This window comes from Fukomys damarensis, unplaced genomic scaffold, assembly GCF_012274545.1.
Source record: "Fukomys damarensis isolate Sample0158 unplaced genomic scaffold, DMR_v1.0_HiC HiC_scaffold_24, whole genome shotgun sequence".
NCBI classification, from domain to species: Eukaryota; Metazoa; Chordata; class Mammalia; order Rodentia; family Bathyergidae; genus Fukomys; species Fukomys damarensis.
This window is the reverse complement of record NW_022900936.1, coordinates 68,721,061-68,726,274: the sequence shown is the minus strand read 5'-3', so window position 1 is coordinate 68,726,274 and position 5,214 is coordinate 68,721,061.

Here is a 5,214-nt window from a genome sequence, read left to right as displayed (position 1 = left end):
GTGTGTGTGTGTGTGTGTGTGTAAGTGAATTAACAGTGTGAGAGAGCAAAGGAGGCACTGGCAGTGCTGTGCGGAGGGTTAGAGATGATGCTGGAGATGAGGGACAGTAAGATGATTGGGTGGAAATGTTGGAATTCCATGCTCATCTAGAGCTGCACCTCCTACAGGCATCTAAACAAGATTCTCAGGGAGACACAGGCTCCAAGATAGTGGAAAGTGAATGCCTGCTTGATATGTGCTGGGCTTGTTTCCAAAACCTGAGTGTAGAAAAGAGCAGAGGATGCAGCCAGGACTGAAGGTTAGAGGCAGTTCCTTCTCCTTGACACCCTAGGGCTGACTGGCCCCTCCCTTTCCCACCCCTGCTGCATAGGAACAATGAAAAAAGAAGCAAAAGGGTCCACGTGGGGAGCCTATGGACAGGAAATGACAATGCTTGCTGCTGAACTTGGTTCATTAAATATTCTGTGATCTGATCAATCAGATGGTCAGGTCATGGGTGGTAGTGGGGGGGGCAGGCTCATAAATGTTTCTCTCACCCTATGGGACCTTCCCTTCCTTTACCTCACCTGGCATCCTCATGTTTCTTCACCCACTCTTGTTGCTCATCCACTCTCTCTGGCCTACAGGTCTTGCTGCAGATAACAAGCAGGTGAGGGCCTTTCAGAAGCTCCCCAGAGTCTCCTCACCTGGCCCTGTGCAGCCATCTGCTACCCAAGAAGTCTCTCAGCCCCCAATTCTCACTGTTGACCATGCTTAGCGTGCAGATCCTATGGGAGAAGCAGTGCTGGGAAGTTTGGAGTTAGAGGCACTATAGAAAACAGCAATAGGACAGAAACTGGCCGTGGACTTTCAAAATAAGAAATAGTGTGAGTTCTGAAAGCAGCAGGTAGCTGAACTGGATTTCAGTCCCCAGGCGATTCTAGAATGTGTGTTAACAACTCTGCCAGGTAGGCTTGGGAGACCTTGGGCAAGGTCCTATAGTGAAAGAGAGCACCCCTGAGCAAACTCCTGTCTTCTGTTGTCTGCACTCTTGAAGGTCTGGCCCTGGGGCTTCCGTACATGCCACTTAAGTAAACTCTTAAGAAATCCCGTAATTCTCAACACTGGCTGCACTTTAGAAACACTGCAGTGATTTAAGGAAAATACTGATGCCCAGGCTCCACCCCAGACCAATGAAATAATGAAGACAAGCTCCCCCTCGGTCCTGGATGGCTGTCACTGTTGTCACAAGGCAGACTGCACCCCATGTTGTCTCATGCTCCCACAGGCCCCAGGCTGTGACAGATGCCAGGTGGCTGATACAGGACAAGTGACTTTTCCCTCCTCACAGGGCAAACTCCCAGAGTAAACAAAGAGCTCAGATCCCGGAGGAGAAACCTGCTCTACAGGAGCTGGGCACACCTGACAGTAGGATGTGGGGGCTCCTCCCTCTGCACTTGGCCCTCCGCAAAGGAGCTAAAGCCCATTCTGGCCTCTTAGGGGGCCCACCCTGGCTTCTCTGGGACCCAGGAGCTTGCCTTTCCCGAATTCCCACCTTCACCCCCAGCCATGCCCAGCAGTGCTTTCTGCAGCCTTGTGTCTTTGAGCCTGGGTTTCTTGGAGTACAGGCCAAAATTTAGAAAGGAAGACCTCTTTCAGTTTTCTCACTTCCCTTGGATTAAACAGCTGAACTGTGTAGAGGAGACAGCCTGGTATTGGAAACAGACTGAAATTCAAATCCTGGCTTGCTCCTCAGGGCCAGCAAACTTGTGAATGTGTGCAGAATCCCTGTGATTTTAAAACAGGTGTGCTCCCAGGAGGGACAGTACAGTGACTAAATATTTGTCATCGCTCAGGGCCAGACTTCACACCCCTCCTTGCCATTAAAAGTTACAACCAGCGGAAGACACTACCTCCAACAAGATGTGTTCTAGCTCTCAGGTGTTTTGGAGGTGGGGGGAGGGCTGTTGGGCTAGAAAGCCTGTAATTCTCGACACTGGCTGAACTTTAGAAGCACTGGATTGATTTAAGGAAAATGCTAGTGGCCAGGCCCCACCCCAGACCAATGAAATAATGAAGCCAAAATCTCTGGGGGCTGAAAGCAGCCCTAGGTGATTGTGAAGCACAGCACGCAACAGACAAACCAACCCTGTCTGGGGCACTCAGACTCTGGTTCTGGGGTCTGGGCTGGAAGACATGTTTTTGTTTGTATACATCTACATGGTGATTTGATGTTTCAACCTGCATTTGCATTTCCATTCTCCTTAACTGTGTCCCAGCTCTGGTCCCTCTCCAAGGTTCAGGCTTTCTGACAAATGATTTCAAGACATGGTTTCTTCTGCAGCCTTCACCCAAAAGGCGAGTCTCAGCACTACACACTGGGCAGAGAGGCCGGGGCCGCCTATCCACAGCTGCATCAGGTAAGACCTGCAGATCAAAGCTGCACTATTGTGGGCTTCAACGTGGGCATGAGCTGTTACTAAACAGGAAAAAATAGAAAGGTGAATTTAATAACATCTTTTACACAGCTGGGCTGAAGTTACAGGCAATTTAGACATTGAAATAAGAACACGTTAAAACATTTTTACCTTGTCCGGTTGTGTTATGCATTTACTATCTACTGCTCCATAACAGGTTACCCCAAAACTTGGTGGCTTAAAGCAATGATGGTAATTTATTCTCTCTCATGGTCTCTGTGTGTTAGGAACTCATTCAGGGCCCCATCTGGGAACTCTGAGGAGACCGGGATCACCTCATGTGTCACTCGTGTCTGACCGTGATGTGATGCTGGCTGCTGTCGGAACACCCGTGTGGCTGCTTTCGTGGCCTGGGCTTCCCCATAAGTTGGCGGCTGTATCCCCAGAGTGAGTGAGTGAGGAAGAGGGAGGAAGATGAAGGGACACCCTGCCACCTTGTGCCTGGGCTGTGAAGCCAAACAGTATTATTTTTCCATTCTCAGTAGGCACTTAAAGGTCCACTCGGGTTCAATGAGAGTGAATACAGACTCCATTCCTGTTTTTGTTTTGTTTGTTTTTGTTTTTGTTTTTTTCTTCCCCAGGTACCGGGGATCAAACTCCCAACCTTATGCTTACCAAGCAGTCGCTACGCCACTCAACTCCATTCCTTGTCGGATCCCATTCCTTTTGGAGGAATCCCAATTCCATATTGTAGGAAGCGATTATGGGATAGAACATATCAGTGCAGCCATCTTTGAAAATACAACCTGATCCATTTTATTTTTCTTTTTAATTTTCTTACTCATGTTCCCTTAGATTCCAAAGCAATGTGTGCTTATTATAAGAAAAACTATCAATAAAAATCCAAAATTTATAAACAAGAGTAGATTTCTCCTTCCACTTTACTGTATCAATTTCAGTTTCTAGAAACACTATTAACATATTAACATTAGCTGGGCATGGTGGCGCATACCTATAATCGCAACACTCGGGAGGCTGAGGCAGGAGGATCGCTGAGAGTTTGAGACCAGCCTGGGCTACCTAGTGAGTTCCAGGTCAGTCTCAACTACATAGTGAGACCCTGTCTCAACACCCCCTAAAACAAAACAATAACATGTACTCTTCTATATGCATCTTACACATATGTAAATACATGAATAACATACCATAGTTATTATTCTACAAATTGCTTTTTTTTGGGGGGGGGTCTGGTACCAGGGATCGAACTCAGGACCTTGCACTTGTGAGGCAGGCATGAGCAAATTGTTTCTTTATCCAATAGTAATTGAACAGAGTTCTGTATCAGTACAAAGAGAACCACCTAATCCTTTCTGGTGCCAGCTATCTACATCTTGCTGTACCATAGCATGAATTAGTGTTCCATTGATAGATTTTTAGGTTGTTCTCATTTTCTTCAACTATTACAAATTGATGAATCAAAAAAATATCTCTCTACTAGGTCATGTAGGGTAGTACCTTGCAAATGGAAGTGTCTCATTCTGAGAATATGCATAATATTATTTTTCCACACAAGTGTAGAGGTTTTTTAAAGTTAGCATCACTGTTATAAAATAAATCTACATTAAGCAGCACACACGTTTTTCTTTGCAAATGACAAAAAAAAAAAAATGTGTTTTTCTATTTAGCCTTAACGACGGAGACATACACACTTGTCCTAAGGTTTAGAAGGTGCTTATAAACTTGGAAGGAATCTCCTCATTTATTTAGAAAATGACGAGGGGCAGGAAGCGGGGAGTTGCAAGAGGCGTGCATTTCCTTTTCTAATGTTTTGACTGGCGCTGAGATGTAATTGAATGTGTATCTTCAGTTCACACCGAACTCTTAGGGGAGACCCATGAGAAAGTAACAGCAAACAAGAAACCAGTTTAAGGTAAAAAGAAAAAAGAAAGTGCTGTGTATGACCCAAAAACAAGTGAGAAAGGCCCTATGGATACCTTCTGGCCACACAGATCGGTAGAGGGATGCATTGTGGATTCCAATAACATGCCGTCCTCTCCTCTTATCCCTCCACCTTTTGCTCACTGATGGCTAATCTGTAATTTACCCTGCGACTCTTGCCTCTTGCAGCGATGGCTGGAGACTTCTTTGCAGGGAATGAGGTTCTGAACTGTGCTACCACACAGATGAGCTCCGAGGACTTTGTGCTAAGCACAGGTCAGGCACACTGTATGATCCCACTTTTATGAAATATTCAGAATATGCAAAGTCAGAGACAGAAAGCAGATTCAGTGTCACCTGGACTTGGGATGGGGATGTGGCGTTACTGCTACTGAGTACGGAATTGCTGTTTGAGGTGATCGGAGTAGTTGGGAAAGATGGTTGCACAGCATTGTGAATGTGACTAATGCCGGAGGATTGCGCACTCTAAAGCAATTAGATTGGCAAAGTGTATGTAAAATACTTTCAGGGGTAGGGGAGAGGGAGGGAGAAGGAGAGGGAGGGAGGGAGAGAGGGAGGGAGGGAGAGGGCGCTTGCAGGAGCAGAACAGAGCTCAGGGCTCTGTCAGTTCCAAGGCCTTGCTTCTCCTTTGTTTTTAAAGAATAACCTCTATTTTTAGGGATTCTGTACAAAGGGCTGTGGGCAGGGCAAGTGCTCCCAGCCTCCCCAGTTCCTCAGAAGCCCACGTGGGAGCCTCGGAGTTATTTAAAGGTCTTTTTTAGGGATTCTGTACAAAGGGCTGTGGGCAGGGCAAGTGCTCCCAGCCTCCCCAGTTCCTCGGAAGCCCACGTGGGAGCCTCGGAGTTATTTAAAGGTCGGG